This window comes from Astatotilapia calliptera, chromosome 18, assembly GCF_900246225.1.
Source record: "Astatotilapia calliptera chromosome 18, fAstCal1.2, whole genome shotgun sequence".
Taxonomy (NCBI): Eukaryota; Metazoa; Chordata; class Actinopteri; order Cichliformes; family Cichlidae; genus Astatotilapia; species Astatotilapia calliptera.
The window spans coordinates 26,061,725-26,079,492 of NC_039319.1; the positions used below are offsets into that span (position 1 = coordinate 26,061,725).

Here is a 17,768-nt window from a genome sequence, read left to right on the forward strand (position 1 = left end):
TTAATATATATTTTAAATGCCTCCTTATGCAAATACAAATAAATTAAATAAATAAATACACATAAATTCAGATAAATGAAACAATGACTGCTCTTTAATGGAGTTATCCATCGGTAAACGTATAGAAGATCTTTGTGTTGTACAAGGACAGCGCAGAACCGACGCCAGCAGCCTCTGCATTCATACCCGGGCAGTATTTCGGATACTGCTGCTGTGTAAGCATTCAGCAAACTTTCATCAGCTTCATCCACTCCACAGGACAAGGAGCTCTCGGGGATGCCAGCACCTCTTCATTTGTAGAAAGTTTTTTGGAGGCCAAATCAATGAAATAATAGTAACATTAAAGAGAGGGCTACAGGAGCGTAAGGTGACAGGAACCGAGACTGACAGGTAGGTGCACTCATTAAACAGAAGTGACTAACAGAGTAGTAAACTTTACTTGCAGTCTTCATTTAGTTGTGGAAATGTTAGCGTCGCAGTTAAAGTTCAAGTACTTAGTTGTCAGACGGCCACTTGTCCAGGTCCTCAAATGCAACGCGAGCCGGTTAAATAGGCTTGGTGGCGGGAAGGAGGGAGCAGGTGAGAGCTGCTGTGAGTCTCTGTTGTGAAAGCCCGGAGCACTTTAGTTGCAACAACGCAGGTCACAGAGGGGGCCAACCTGACCAGCTTGTACATGTACGTGAGTTTTATATGCGGATAGCTGTCTCAGGGTCCGGGCAGAGGCTCAGGCGAGGAGGGCACCCAGGTGTGCTTAGTTAGCCTAACAGGTCCTCTTTACTGAAGCAAGTCACATGGAAGTATGAAAAAGGCAAAAGGTGATGTCAAGTGTCTATAAAATGTCTATTTTTCTTAAAGGTAGTGTGTTTCTATACGCGCACTTGACCTGTTTCTGCCTCTTTAACTTGCTTACACAGCGATACAAACATTTCTGTTTAGGCTCTGACTTGGATAAATACAGCACACCTGACCAGTGAAGGAGTCACGCAACACATGATATCAAAGCCTACACTCACTGCAAATGTATAATTACACAGTCTAGAATGAGGAGTCTGTGTAGGGATTTCAGCCAATGCATTCAAATAGTTAAATAAGATCCGCAAACATCCTCCAGCCCTTTGCTTGTATATAAGGCGCGCGGCAAATGAAAGGAAAAACCGTGATAAAGTGCCTTTAGTAAGTTGTTTCAGCTTTGATGCACATTGGCATTGATGCTCCTAAGAAGTGAAACACAATTCTTCCAAAAGATGTTCCATAATTTAGTGTTTTCATGACATCCATAGGTCCTTAAATCGTTTTACATTGATGGTCACATACAGCTCACTTTGATCTTAAGTGGGCCGAACCACTGATACACCCCTTTCAGTCAGTGTAAAGACCTTTGATTACACATTTAATCCCTGAGATATTTAAATATAAGACAAAGAAGTGCAATTTCAACAGCAGAGCATACATTTTTGACTTTTAACTGTATTTTCATCACTTTTCCTGCTGATAAATACATCTCTCATAGCCATTCTTACTAAAATAAAGTAATGAAGTAATAGGTATACAGAGCTGCCAGAACTTTTTCTTGAATTTTGTACATTTATTTCTTATGATTTAAGTGTGAGGAGCTGTGCTGACACATTTCCTTGATTTATTACAGCAGTACTTGTTTTCTACACGTTTAAACTCGGGGATTAAATGTGTAGAAAAAGTGAGATGCATGTTTGAACTTGTAATTCTTTTTCCTATATTAAGATATGAGGTAAAGGAGGCTTTCACTAGTCTGGCCCACTTAAGATCAAAGTGGGCTGTATGTGCCTTTGCTGGTACATAGTGAAAAAACAATAACACTTCTGTCATTATTTATCATTTATTTAATTACTTTGGTGTCATATGGACGTCACCGGGGATGTCTTTATCCTTATCTTTAGTAGGAAAAGCTGTAAAACCCATGAAAATACAGTTACAATTTTATGCCCTCCTTCACATTACCGAAAGCTATCCAGTGGGCCAGATTCGTGTCTTCTTTGTTGGGCCAATTCTGGCCTCCGGGCCTTAGGTTTGACACCCCTGCCTAAAATCATTCATTGCCACCTCATACCATACGGATGGTTGTCTTGTCATCCCATCAAGACAGAACAGTTTCATTATGGGATGTTGAAACGGCTTCTCTCGTCTCGTCAATCAAACCAACCCTTAAGAGTAAAAAAGAAAAAATGCATTGAACTTCACAGAGTGAAACTATGCAGCTCAGCCTCAGCTCTTGTTCCCACTTGCTGTACATTATCTTCCCGTCTTCCGCTTCTTTCTCTCACCCACATGCGTGCACACATGATGAACCCCGGTGTCGGATAGGAGGCCTGAGGGCAGCGGAACAAAGCTCGCTACCCTCTGCACTGTAAATCTAACCTCAGCTGACCTGGCCTCTGCATACCACAAAACACATACACGCGATACCTCCATTATGTGTCCTTTCACTGCAGATGCACTCTGTAGGCTTCATGTCTGCACTGCTCACACACGCCTGTCACATCGCACACATTCTGCTGTAATAGCTGTCATTATCTTTGTAGCCTGTGAGGAGGGTTTATAGCTTTATGCTTAGCATTATGCAAGGCATTTGCACATAAGTGATTTTTTTTTTTTTTTTTTTTTAGTGGCCAATTGATTTTAATGGTTTGACAGTAAAATCAAAATGAGCCTCTGTCTGCTGACAAAGTCCTGGTCCTGTTTTGACATCTGTTATTGTTGTAATTGGATGTCACATCAATCATGAGTGTGAACTCTTATTTAATATACATCTGACTATAAAAACGCATTATCCTTTTTATGGTTTTTCTTATTTTCTCACAGGCGATATGTGAGTGATACATAAGACTGATAGCAATATCTGGGGATTTTTCTTTTTCTTTCAGACACATGAAACAGTTTTGCTAAAATTTGTTAGGGATTTAGTCCTTACTGAAATAATGTAACATAATTTAGGTTAAAAAATCAACTTGTCCTGTTGTCACGTATTACTTGTTTATGCACGGTCTAACTTCTTGTTCTAAACCTGCTGCCAACAGGGAAAAGTTCCCTCTGGTGGACAAACCACTAATAACATGTTTGAAGGGTGTTTCATTTTTTCTTTTTAAAATTTTCATTCATTCGCTGGTAAATGAAAATTTATCAGAAAAAAACCATATTAAAATGTTCAGTTTCCAGTTAGCCAAGAAGCTAGACTTCAGACTGGCCTGGATGCTTTGGCTGGGACTACATCCTGTTTGTGGCAGGCAGCCAGTCAGAATAAAGGTGACTCAAAAGGAGCGGCGATGGTGCGAAAACTGCTTCTTTTAGATCGTAGATGCATTTGTTCAACACGGAGAAGATTAGAGTCACCCTTGCAGTTTCAGTCAGACTTCCTGTGGTACAACTGTTGCTTGATCAGTATAACTGTGGCCTTCACACATTATTATTATTATTATTATACAACAAGCTGGGGCAGCACGGTGGCAGGGTGGTTAGCACTGTTGCCGCACAGCAAGAAGGTCCTGAGTTCAATTCTACCATCAGGCCGGGGTCTTTCTGTGTGGAGTTTGCATGTTCTCCCCGTATTTGCGTGGGTTCACTCCGGGTACTCCGGCTTCCTCCCACCGTCCAAAGACATGCAACTTGTGGGGACAGGTTAATTGGATAATCCAAATTGCCACTAGGTTGAATGTGAGTGCGAATGGTTGTCTGTCCCTGTGTGTTGGCCCTGCGACAGACTGGCGACCTGTCCAGGGTGTACCCCGCCTCTCGCCCTATGACAGCTGGGATAGGCTCCAGCGACCCTGAAAAGGATAAGCGGATGGATGGATCGAACAAGCTGGGGCTCTCTTTTTTACCGACCGCATATGTGTAGCTTTACAACACACTGAGTCTGTTACTGCACATAGCACCTGTTTGATTCGTGTTGATGTGAAAGTTGAGGTTTTTCTGAAGGAGATGCACAGCTGATTGGGTATAAAAATCCAACTCCAGCTAGTTCTGTAAAGCCTTTCCATTAATACACCATGACTGGTGTTAACAGTATGGCTTGCACATTTTCCATAGCACTGCTCAGTGGTTGCTATTTGCAATTATAAGTGCAGTTGATTACAGTACACGTACTATAACATATTCAGTTACATTTGCATGAAGCAAAACCACATTAACTCCAAAAACTAAGTTTAAAAAAACAGTTATGCTTTAACACTATAATTTGCGTAGAGAAGATTATGATTCCTCGTATCTCCTGCCTGCACCTTGACCTCCTCACTCCTCTGGCTTAAATTTGGCTACAGCTGCTTTCACTTTTAACATGCTCAAACTTGCAGGCAACTCTGTAGCATCACACACTGTTTGAAGAAGATATTATCAAACCCTGGCTCCCACTGAGTGTACCTTTTTACTCTATGGTGTCACATATGTACGTGCTGTCACGTAAGTTGATATTGTTTTATGCTCTGCTGATGAGAAAGTCCTTGTGCTTTGCAGATCCACATGCTCTCAGCAGCTGATAAACTTAAATACTTTTTTCCTTTTAGTTTGCTTTTGTATCGTGTTGTGTTGTTATTTGTTAAGTTTCTCATCTAATTACTTTGAGGATGTTCTGTTAGTTACTAAACTAGTAGGACGTGGATGGCAGTCATATGACATGAATACCTTTAACTGACACAAAATCAGTCATGCTCTTCTCCCTCGGGGCTGATCTAGTAACAGACAGGACACATTTGTACAGCTGCCTGGGCGTAGAAATTGAAAGAACTAAAATTAACGTGGCTGGTCTCTCAAATGTGAGGTTTTGATGCCATTTACCTTATTTGTTTAATCCGTTTTTTGTTGGTACTAACTGATTTTAATGTATTCTGTATGTCAACTTGTTTTATGTTATTTTTATCGCATTTAATTCTCCTTACTCTAATTAGTGCACAGCATTTTGTGACCCCTTGTTTGTGAAAGGTGTTTTATAAATAAACAACACTTACTTATATTTGGTTATATATGGGCATTTGATGGGATGTTGTAAGTTACTATTTTTCAGGGTAGCTAATCAGAATATAGTTGCTTAACAGCAGAGGAGCCAAAACGGCTAGTTTCAGGCTTTGGAAGCGCTGACGAGCTGCATCTACATCAAGTATAAGAAAATGTATTGTGGTGGGAAACACTACACACCTCATTGTTCAATATTGTCACAATACGATATTATTGCAATTTGTGATATTTTATGATATGCTAAGTATAACATATATTGCAATTTATCGCCTCTTATCAACTGCAAATTATGTCCTCAAAGTTGAACTTTGTCAATATCGATTTTATCTAATAAAATAATGCTTTGTTGCAAAATGAGAAAGTGAAACCTACCGACACTGTCGCTGAAACCTGCCATAAATGTTGCCATAAGACAAAGTCTGCTATAGGTCTGCGATCAGTCTTTGATTGAACTAAGTCAAGTTGGCAATTACATGCAATCTGTTTCTGATAATAAAGCAATTAAGTTTGATAATTGGCCGACAATCACGTTTGCTGGTGTCTACATAGACAGAAATTCACATTTCACAGTTACAATTACACTTAGCAACCTTCCTGTTCTATAGGAGTATAACTGGAATACAACCAGATGGCAACCAGTTGATCCGAGTCCCCTAAAGTTGTGCTTTAAGACTCATTCAGACTAATGCCAACATGTTGATGTTGGCATTAGTCTGTATTTATAAATTAGATGGCAATTATTTGCAAACCTTTGATAATCTCTCTGAGAGTCCAAGGGTTGCTGTCCTATTTTCACTTGTGTGACTGAGTCATTACCTTGCTCTGAATAAGGAGATCATTTTGTCACGCTAAGTGTGGCCAGTGTTGTTTGGCTAATGTTGTTTAAGGATCTGAGCATGTGGTGAGCCTTTGCGTTCATAGTATGCACAGAATAATTTATTTAAAAAAAAATTGATATCAACATTTGGTGTCTCTGTAATGATACAATATCGCCACACAAAACACTATGCTGTATGGATATATGTATGTTTTTTTCCAACCCCTATGAATCATGCAAAGGTACTGTAATAGACCTCAAGACTAGAATTATGTGATTAAAAATAAGCATAATGGGTCCTGTTTAACCTTTAATTTGCCAGGTCAGAAGTAAGTGTTTATCTTAATTGCTAGTTCCAGGATGACATTCAAGTATAAAAAAATAATAAATTTAGTTTAATATTTAATTATGCAACGATTGTAGACGTAATTAAGCTGTAACTGATCTTGGCAGCATCCAGTCCCACGCTTTGTCACTGAACATCTGTGTGTATGTGTCAAAGAAACGCCTGCTTAATGACGTAACAAATTCACTGCTTGGACTGAAATCTCTACACGGGGTCTTGTCGACGTGTTTAAACTAATGATGTTTGCATTGAATCGGTCATCGCTGCTCAGAGACGGCATGGCTATGGAGGACTGGATGGGTAAAACAGATTAAGAGGAAGCTGTTGTCAGTACTGGCTCGATGCCGAGCGAGCAGTTAGTGCAGGAACGGTGCCAAATGTGTTCAGTGCCAGCTCCCTAACAGGATGTTGGAGTCTACATGGGTGTTGTGCCACCTTCCTGCATGAGGAATAAAAAATCTCAGTAAATACTTGATGACTCAGAGTAGCGCAAGGTGTAGTTTAGACTGCATGTCCGAGTCGGTAATTAAGAATGGCAGATGGGGATAAGATACTGAAGGCAGTGAGCCAGAAGTTTTCTGCAGGGAGGTGTTTCAAGTCAGCTTGATTGTTCAGCAGTTTCTCAGCTCACAGACAACAAAGCTTGTTGAATTTGAATTGTTCCATTTCTTTTTTCAATCATATGACTTTTATAGTGACTGCTGCTAAAGGGTAACACTGTCATCGCAAACAGAAAAAGCAGAATTGGTGTGAAAGTATTTAGTAGCAAAAGTGCGTCACATCTTAGTCTAATATGCCAGAAATGAGGAACACATGAAAACTGAAATGCGTTTTTTTTTTTCTTCAGTAATCATGGGGTATGCAGTTTGTTGTTAGTCTGGTTCTCATATACTGTCCTGGTGCTGTAACGTACTCCACTGTTACTAGATTAATGTTAGCATTAGACAGGGGTAGGTGTGAGGGATGTTGAAAGTGAGTTGAATTTGGGCTCTTTATTATGCTTGTTAGTAACAAAGTACTAATGCCAATGTACAAGATGTTAGTCAGCAAAGGTAGCAGTCACTGTGGTTGTCTAAGTTGGTAAGTGTCCTGCAAAAGTTTGGACAGTAGCACAAATTGTGTTTCACTTTCACTACACTTTGCTGCTTTAGCACTTGAAGTACATCAGCTTTTCCTTGTCCACTTTTTAAGGACTGACCATGCAGAAAACACCTTTGACGATCCAGGACCAGTATGGTGACAATCTGCACATTTTCCAACATGGTGGAGGGCTATGTCAAAAGACCCGGAATCTAATTAATGTTAATTGACATTTTTAGGTTCATGGCCAGGAAAGTCCTCAGATGTTAATCTGATTGAGAATCTGTGGTCAGTCCTTGAAAAGTCGATGGAGAACCAGAAGCCCACAATTTGTGATCAACTTGGAGCGCTGTAGGGAAATGATTGCTATCAATCAGGGTTTGGCCCAGAAGCTGATATTCAGCATGCCAGAGTTGCACAGGTTATGAAGAAGGGTCAACACTGTAAACACTGACTCTTTGGAAAAATTCCATTTATTTAAAAATTTTAAAAGTCTTTATAATCTAAAAGAAAATCCAAATCCAAATGACTGACTATTAATTCAGCCCATAAATAACAGAAATATTAAACATGAACATGCTTTAATCAGTTCTATTCATAGGGAGGAGACTGATTTACTATAGCATATGTTCCAAAACCCACTAAAGATATGTATGTGCGTGTGACAGCAATAGAGAGTATTGGGTTTCCTGTAGTGTCTCCTATAGCAAAGATAGAATGGTTTCAATACTCCAAACCCCTCATAGTGTTTCCTCTTCCTCACTGTCTGCCAGAGAAAGTGTTGCCCTCCCGTGTTGTATCACATGACCCCCAACTGCAGCTTAGCTCTGTCCAGAGGGGAGTATATATGTCCAAGTGTGTGAGCTTTCCTGAAGCTTAATGAAATGAATAGCTTAATTTCATTTAAATTAAATTACATTTTAATGTAGTTTACATGAAGCTTGTATCAGGAGTATAATTACATTTTTAGGTTGTGTGTGTATATAAAAACTAAAGGCTTCTATTGTCAGTGTGTCAGAGTCTGTATAAATGATGCAGCTCAAAACACTTGTTTGGTGAGTGGTGACATTTTTGACTTCATCAGTCGGGGGAGTCTGCATGAAAGAAAGGCTTTACTGTTGACAGTATAAAGCATGAATCAGCACTGACTCTGCTTTAAAAGGACAGGAGAAGCAGCGTTTCTATTCAGCCTGTCGAATCCCAGTTAATTATGAGCTTATGTAAAAACACAGAGTTATTAAATGGGAAGATTTATGTACTAAAGTTAAGTGCTACGACAACATTTTAGCTCATTTTTTCTGCTTACTTTTACATTCTGCTATTTAGTGCTTAACTATAACTAAGCTCGTAGAACAATTGTTTGTGCCTAAATGGATCAAAAGATTTGTTTCAATGGAGTCAGAAGTATTAACTTGATATACAATTTCATCCACAATGCTAACTTCCATTACATAAAATAAAAAATAAACCTTTTTCAAAACACTACCCAAAAATGATAGCTGCCTTAACTTGTGGTCAATCACATGTTCAACTCACCAGTTAGTCACTATCTCAGAATGTTTGAGTGATCGTTCTCGGGTCATAAGTCAAATTTTTATAAATGATTAAGAGTATTTAGCCATTCTAGCATTTCTAAGAAGATTTTAATAGGGTTAGCAGTAGAGCTACTTTGAACCAGACGCTGTCATCACTGTGCTAATAAATCACTGTGGAAAATGTCCAGGCTAGCAGGAATGATTTTGTTGTGTAACGTCCTAGTTTTGTGTTGACATGCTAACATTTGCTAACAGCTAATTTGAGTGTGTTACTTTTTCATGTATTTGGTTACAATGTAAGTTAAAATATCTGACCTAGTGATTTTAAAAAGACAAATTTCTGTCAGCTGTAAAAGTTACAAGGGTTTCTGTTTCAGGCAGTCATTAATTTGGTAACTTGAAGGTACAGTGTGTAAAAAATCACAGTTCAGCTTCAGTTCTGTTTTCTTACTGCTCCTAATTAGAGTGTGTTGTCCTAGTTACGGTGGCCGCTGTAGGACAAAAAAATAGAAATGTGATTTTTAGGATACTTAAGCCTGATATTAGCTTAGCTGGTATAATGTTAGCTTATAACCAGTTGCTGCTGTTTTTAACTGGCTTGTTGTTAGCTCTTTATACGGCGTACTACGTATGTACCCAGTCTCTAGATACATAAATAAAACGCCATTGGTACAGCAGGGACCAGTGTATTCAAGATGGTGGTGCAACATGGCAGCTTCCACAAACCAGCGGCCGCTCCTATGCATTTTTAATGGATTAATTCCAAGTTCATAACAATGCATCAATTTGTTGAAAGATCTAATTACACACTAAACAAAGTATATTTATAGGTACAATATCCAGTTTTTCTTTCGAATAATCTCAAAAAATTCTAACTGTACCTTCAAATCAACTTAAATTGACTGTCATTAAGTAGTGAACAGAAAACCTCTTTTGTTTATACTAGAAGCTTCCGTAGTTGGTCCTCTCACCTCACTTAGGCACAAGAACTGCTGCTCTTGTGCATTTGTGATGTTATAAGTGGCCTCTGTGCTCGGCTGTGTGTGCGCAGTTTATTTCTGGCCGTTCCCGCACCCTCTAGAGACTGGGTGGTGGTTGTGTGACTTTATATGCCAGGGTGAGGGCCACAGCCATAAACTAGCTTCTCCCTGTTGCGTAACAAAAATGTAAAGTCCCCTGGGGTGGTGCGATGTTGCCCTCTGGCACTTTACAATTTTTTTTTGTCAATAGAAAAATGAGTGGCTAACTGTTTCAAGCCCCTGACACCAAAGATAAATAATTGACCTTCCCGTGGCTATTTATCACTTAAAAGCTGCCAGACTGTTGAGTGTGCGTATTTGTTTACAATTCACGCCTATGAGCTTGTATGTGGTTAGTGTGTGTTACTTTTCTGTTGCAGTGTCCACAGTTACATACGGGGTCTGTTTTCTCAGAGACAAAGGAGTTGCTTGTCGGGCGCATGCAGGCAAAAAGAATAGCCTGGTGTTCCTCCTCTGACACTGTAGGCTCCAGTCAGCTACTTTACTAGGTGGTGGGTGGACTGTGTCCTCATGTGTCTGTGTGAATCGCATTTTATTCATTCATACTGCCTTCTCCTGCAGAGGGCCCCTCTGGCATTCCTACCCCAGCCCCCAGACCTGGTCTGGAAAAATGCCAAGTCATGTCCAACATTGGAAGTTGCTTCCGGTAGTAGACTGCTCTAGGTATTGATTCAGCGGGGAAGAAGCTCATGCTTCTGTTTTGGAGTTCCATTAAATCATTTCTGATAGATCCAGAATTGTGCTCATTAGTATTTTTGCAGAGTCATTAAAAAAAGATCTAATTCGTCTGACCGCGTGCGGTGTTTTGCAATCAGGGAATGTTAACTCAGTTCAGGTTGGTGCCAGCACTCTGTTTGGTCATGTATGTGTGTGGGTGGATTTGTTGGAAAGAGTTTGACTTCAGCTTCACCTTAGAAGATGTTTCATTTTCAGTGAAATAGGCTTTCATTTTCTTAAAGTTTGTGCTGAGTGGTAATAAATGTGTTTTAAATTTGCCATTACATAAATCAAGTCAACCACAAAGTTGTCATTAAGTATTATGTTTTCAAAATTAAAACATAATGCTCCTGGGAAGGAAAATTCCTAATGTAAAGGTTTATTATTACCCACAAATGTAAAGTCTTGGCCCACATATAATTCCTCGTCATAGCTATAGTGATGAATTACTGTGGAGAGAGAGAGAGAGAGAGAGTGAGCTAGAGAGAGAGCTAGGTTGATGCTGGTGTCAAGGTTTGGATCCTTGGAAGGTAGAAATGTGTGGAAAGATCAGAAGTGACCACGTCAAAGGGACGGCTTAGGTTGGAGACAAAGTTAAACAGTTAAGGCTGAGATGGTCTGGACATGTGCAGAGGAGGGACAGGGGATATTGGCCAAAGGATGTTAAATATGAAGCTGCCTGGAGAGTACTAGGAGTAGGGTGAGATGGAGCCAAATGATCCGCTGTGACGACCACTAAAGGGAGCAGCCAAAAGAAGAACTGTGGAACCAGCTCTAGAGTGGACACAGGGCAGCGTAATGATGCAAAAACGAACTCGTCCTGAAATAAATTATTTGTTAGTTATGAAAGAACCTTTGTTTCATACCGTATACCTAGAAAATTTTAAGTAAGTAATTAAGTAATTTCCTGAGTTTTCACAACTCGGCTAACAACTCTTTCTGGCATCGCTACATTAGGGAGCTCTGAGGGTACACAAACATCCACGGTGCTAGTGCTAGTAACATTTCATGCAAATACAGCACATCTGCATTTAAGCAACATTCAGACTCTTTGTAATGCTTAATGAAGTCAAAACTTGTTGAAGCATATCCCTTTTTTTGTTTGTTTATATATTTTTTTTAGGCTACTTCAGCAAGGAAAAAACTCCAAGGTCTGGTTTCGTCAATGGATGGAGATGAAATCATGTAGGGACGCACTAACCCTGCAGTGCCACAGAGTTGTAGCTCAGCATAATCTCACCTCAATGGATTGGGGCCCTCGTCTGTATGCGTTTGACCTTCTTTCGTCAACTTGAGAGAAGGATCTACAACGACAGAGCCAACACTGGAAAGAAAACAGTGTTTCTGTGGGTCAAATAGTGCAGGTAAGAAACTTCAGTGCACGTATTTGCTCGTACCTCCAGTATCTTAGACTATAGCACTATTGCAGTGCCCATTGCATTTGGGTGTGACTGTTTTTATGCCTAGTTTTCATCATAGTGTACATTGCTTCAGGACTTCACATGTTTGTGTCTTTTTGACACACTGTGTCTGTGTGTATGTGCTCACTATGCAAACATGAGGTCATGTCAAACATTGACTCTGCTTTGGTCACCAACTCATGGAGGTCTAAAATTGAACTATTCACCTTTTGAAAAGGATCAAATTCCTCAGATAATGTCATCAGTGGTCATAATGTTGATTTTAAGTGTGCGTGTGTGTTTTAGTTGAAGATAGATGTGGCTGACCATTTCCTGTTTCATAATGCTTTTGTTTGTGTAACCAAAAGGGATCGGTCACGTCCCAGCTTAGTTTGTTTTTCTGGTCGCAGCCACTGAATAAGAATTCTTAGCTGATGAGGTAGAGTTAGGAGGAAGTGAGAGTCACACTGGTGGCTTTAATAGAAACCCTTGTATTCCACTGCCACAAACACAGACCCACGCACAGGATGCCTGCCAGACACTCCCAAGCAGGTGTCTGCAGAACTCAGCAAAAAGAGAAATAATAATACTTCTTATGGTTGAGTTGTTCTTTGCTTTAATGAAAACAAGCCAAACAACTGGATGTTGCTGTCAGGTTTGGTGTTTCTTTATCAGAGGCAGACTATAAGCAATGCAGACTGTACGCACAATTAAGATGACACGTGTACATTCACACTCTCTTGATTCGGGACTGGAGTGTTCTTGGCTCGTGCGTGTAGAACAGCACTGCACTGTTTTGAGTCCTGTTCATGGATAAGGAGAGAAGATGAATTCTGATTGTAAAACTGATTGAAAACATCACATTTCCTTGTCTGAAACTCCACTTGGTGCCTTATTTTGCGAGTCACTTGGGTTCTGCTGAGATTCGCGAGTTCATGTCATGAAAGAATCCGTCTGGCCAGGCCTACTGGTCAGTTTGGACCAGCCGGTGGCAGCTTAGGATGCGTTTTAGTGTGACAGTAAATAGATACCATCACCTACAAGGAAAAAAAGATTCCACAACGGATCTTTTTGTCATGTTCCAGATGTTTCTGTGTAACAAACCATCACCTGCCTTAGGTTTCCTTTACATAGTAAAATGTCTAATGGAACAACAAAGAGGCCTGAAGTTAATGAGGTTTTTGATCCCATATCTGTTTAAAGAGAATGAGAGGTGGAGGAGAGATAGCTTGTGATGCTCTTAAGAAAGTATCCTATAGTTCCTGACAAAAAAGTGATTCTGTGGCCCTGATTTGATTAACAAACTCAACAGAAGGACAGAGGAGACGTGGACAGAGATGGAGTAAGCATGTGGACGTCTAGAAATAGATATTCTACTCTATTCTGGAGCAGAGAGGTAAAGCGGAAGCTCCCAGAATAGTAGCAGTGATCAGTGAGTGTGCTTTTTGTGGAGTGTCTCTGAATGCTTGAAGGGGCTTTTGGGGCCCAGACTGACAGAGAAGAACTTGGAGGAAAGGGAGCCTCTGGGAGTCAAAGTGTGTGCGCCTGTGGGTGTGAGACAGTGTTATTCTAACCATGAACTTACATCCGGCTGGCACTCCATACACTCCCACCCCCGCTCCACTTCTCAGTCCAACTACCTGCAGGCGAGTTGTCACATGACCCGCTGTTGGTTTCATTCCTCCTCTGGCTTTTCCTTTTCCTTTCACCATTCGCTCTTTTAATAATCCCTTCTCTTCTCCTGATCTACAAGTATTACATTACCAGACCCCCTGAGGACTGGCGTGCTGTCTGTGACTTCCTGGTGTATTGTATGTCCGGCCTGTTGTCAGTGCGTCGGGTTTCCTGACTAAGTGTCCCTGTAATAGATCACCTTGTGACACTGGTAACACAGTCGCACAGCTCTGGGGTAGAAGACTTGAGCCTCTTATAATCTGAAATCAGTCTCTAAAAGATAAACGTCAGGGTGCTGACCTTCATCTTCATTTGATTCGTCTTCTTCATACCTGTGACAGGATTAATCACTGAAGTTTCAGGGCATCCAGGAACCAAGAAGTCGACTTCTATAGGATAATAGCTTAGAAATGTTTATGGAGTGACTAACTGGTGGCTTGTTGCATATCATATAACCTTTCACATCCTGCCAATGGAAAGTAACAAGGAAGGAAAGTTTTAGCATTGCCAGTTTCTTTTGTTTGGTCCATTGATCAGGAGTTTATGCACTAGCATCAGTGCAAGGGTTGCCACGCTATCCACCAGCCCCTCTGTTCATCCACCGTCTGAGACAAGCCGTTTCTGCTCCCTTGAAGCCATCTTTCTGCTGATTGGTTGTCCTCAGTTAGTGGTTGGGGGATGCTATGCTCACAGCAGGAACTGTGGGCTTTCACATATGTTTATTTGAATCTGTGGTCATGTGTATTTTAGCATTTTAACAGTGTATGCACGACTGTGGAAAAACCTACAACCCCAATTCCGAAAATATTTGGATGATGTGTAAAATGTAAATAAAAGCAAATTGCAATCATTTGTAAATCTGAAGTCCAAATTTCACAATAGAACATAAAAAACAAAAAATGTACCTTTTTAAGAAGATTTTGAGTGTTTTTCATTTGATGGCAGCAACAGGTCTCCAAAAAGCTGGAAAAGGAATTGGTACTAAAAAGAAACAAAAGAACATTTTAGAACTAATTAGTTTATTTGTGAACAAAGCAGTAACATAATTGGGTATAAATAGCATGTTTGGAGTTTCTCTTATGTAAATATGAGCAAAGGAAAATCTGAAAAAACCCTCCAAAACGTGAAATTGTAGAACATTTTCACAATAAAGTTCCTCAACAAAAAATTATGAAGACTTTGAATATCTCATCATCTACAGTATATGATGTCACAAAGAAATTCAGAGAATCTGGAGATTTTTTATAAAACACTGCATTAAAAACAGGCACGATTTAGTTGTGGAAATCAGCGCAGGGACTCAGGATGACTTCCAGGAATCACCGTCTGTGGAACATGGATATGATGGTTTGGAGGTGAATCAGTGCCCATTGAACTGGCAGCTTGAAAATCTGGGAAGACACCATCAGTATTGAAAGCTATATACAGGTTTTAAAACAACAAAGCTCCCATCCAATCAATGTATTTTGCGAGGAAGGTCTCGCATGTTTCAGCAAGACAATCCCGACCCTCATATACTGCAGCTGGTAGAAGAGTCTGGGTGCCGAAGTGCAGCCAAGAGCTTTCACAAAATGGAAACATTTAAAAGAAAATCAAAAAAAGTATTATCATCTAAAATATGACAAAGAAGACACAGGACTGTTGAGCAGACAAGAATGGGAAACATTCGTCTCCCAAAAGTCCAGCAGATGGTCTCCTCGGTTTACAGACTCCTGGTAAAAGAAGACAGGATGCTACACAGGGGTAAACATGGCCCTGTCTCAAAAAAGTTGGAACGTGATGCTGCCATCAAATTCAAAGTGATAGTAAATTTTTTAAGCTTAAACATTTGACTTGTTCTGCGTGGAATAAAATATGAGTTTATGAGATTTGCAAGTTTTTATTTAGGTTTTATTTACATTTTACACAGGATCCAAACTTTTCTGTTACTGGGTTTGTATTAGTTTCAACTGAGGCATACATAGTCTAGTCTGCATGTGATAATATGAACTGAAGAATTCACATTGTCGTCACACACAGAAACGCACACATGGCTGCAGTGTATAGAGTGTGTTGTGTTCCTTATCTTTCACTCTCCTGATCAGAGGGACTGGAAGAGTAGCTTACATATTGACCACACACACCCACACTCATTGCACATGATGATGCAATTCTTCTGACAGGTCCTTGACAAAGCCTACATCTCACACTGCTTAAATATGTCTTGTTAAGTATTTTTACAGAGATGACAGTTTGAAACTTTTGATATTTTGTAAAAAATCTTTATATATTTATTTTAATGTTAGAGGTGTAATGTTGTGGTAATGTTGCAGTCCTTAGTGTGAGCTTGTTTGTGAGGCCTTGGTGAGTGTATCAGTTGAAATCATTAAGCTGGTATTTTACCTGTGATCTTTACCAACTTAAAGGATAAGCATGACATCCGTTCTAGGCTGGGTGGTTTTGTTTTTCTAAAAATAGAAGACATTGCATCCTTCACAGCTGCAGACAGACATTGCTAAGAATGATTAACATCTGAGTTTGAGCAATAATCTGTCATCTATTGTTGTTTCTACTGCTGTAGTTTAGTTATTATCTGTGCTGTCGTCAGAAATATCCCGAAAATCATCATCTCGATGAAAACTGTATATGTAATTTTTATTGTATGTGTTTCTGACACGCACACGTGAACACACTGTGTTAATGTTAGTGAGTTTTGTCTGTACTTAAGCAGCATTTGAAATATATGGATGGCTAAATATGAATTAAGTCATGTCAGTATTGTTTTTCTTCCTCACACTGTCTTTAAAAGAAGAACTTTCAGGTACAACAACTCAAAAACAAAACAAACAAAAATGCTTTGAGAGTGACTTCCGTCACTGTCTCACACTGCCCCCCTGTGGCCTGAGGAAGAAATGATAAGCAGACCGTATGGTTTCAGTTAACCGAATGGCTTCATCCAAGCACTTTGTTACACGTTAGAAGTAGAAAAGTGATGTCAGCACCAGCATGTCGTGCTTAAAAAGAGGACATTTAGTTTGAATTAATGCATTTTTAAATGTTGTAGGACATTTATTAAAGAATTGATAGATGAATAGTCAGTGGATATGCAGCTAATTAAATGTTTTTCTTTTAAGATGACATTTGTTGACTTCAGGCTCTCATTAAGTGAGAATTTATTAATTCTTCTGAACTGCTGACCATAAAATGCATATTTTAAATACATTTAAAACCTTTGTTTATTGGAAACGATAACATTTTCATGAAAACAAAAACAAATGGATTAAGTAATAATAAATTGTCACTTAATTATTAGCCAAGGATAATTGTTACAGTGTGTCAAGTGCATTCAATGAAGCAGTAAATTTTGAAACTCTGTACTTTGTACTGTAGTTTCCGTAACAGAAAGATCGATTTAATCATCTTCCATGTTGTCTAACGTTACGGCTCAGCTTAAACTAAAACTTAGGATCTGCATTCTGTGAACGCCTTGTCTGGCATGTGAGCTGAGGCTGTGAATGAGCTGGTATGTTTGGTGTCATTTCAATGACACACACACACACACACACACACACAGTCAAAGCCCCTGGCATGATGTATGGCCAGGCATCCAGATGGCACTGAGCGCTTTAGCCTCTGGTGGTATGCATACTTCCTCACCTATGACCTTGGCACAAATGCGCACATGCAGATTAAGTGAGACCCGAGAACCTCGACCCATTCTCTGCTCCCTCTGATCCTGTCCTCCTTTTTATTTCCTTTTTATTTTTGTGTGTCCCAGTCACACCCATGAAGATTTACAGCTAAATCTCAGTCATCATGAATTTTTACTTACATTCACAAACCTGAATTCTGATCTTAAGTTGTGAATATGTTATAGACGTTTCCTTAAATGATTATTTGCAGCAGCGTTTTTATTTGATTAAAAATGCTGATTGTAATATTGGTAGTAACATTACTTTTGAAAAACAGCAGTGAAGAGGAAGAGGAAGCTCAGATTTACCCAATGTGAAACTAAGACATGCGACATGGAATTGGGGGGAAAAGAGGAAGGGGAAAAACTATTGAAGGAGGTTAAAGTTATGAGTTTCAGTACCATGTCAAATGTTCACAAGGCAAAATATAACATGTGTGTTTGTGGGAGTAAAAATTATCTTTGTTTTTTCAAAAGAATTGGAGGCTCTGTGAAAGCAATATGTA

The 17,768-nt window shown here is 39.6% G+C and overlaps 1 protein-coding gene across 4 annotated transcripts in view; it reads left to right on the forward strand.

Moving 5' to 3' along the window:
- The first annotated feature begins 75 nt into the window (after positions 1-75).
- Positions 76-17,768, forward strand: part of tnk2b (tyrosine kinase, non-receptor, 2b) — a 56,062-nt gene continuing 38,369 nt past the window's right edge. The window contains exons 1-2 of one of the 4 annotated variants that reach the window (XM_026148707.1): positions 76-390; positions 11,642-11,882. The gene's annotated coding sequence lies outside the window, so the exon portion shown is untranslated. The other 3 variants (XM_026148708.1, XM_026148709.1, XM_026148710.1) reach the window with 3 other exon arrangements.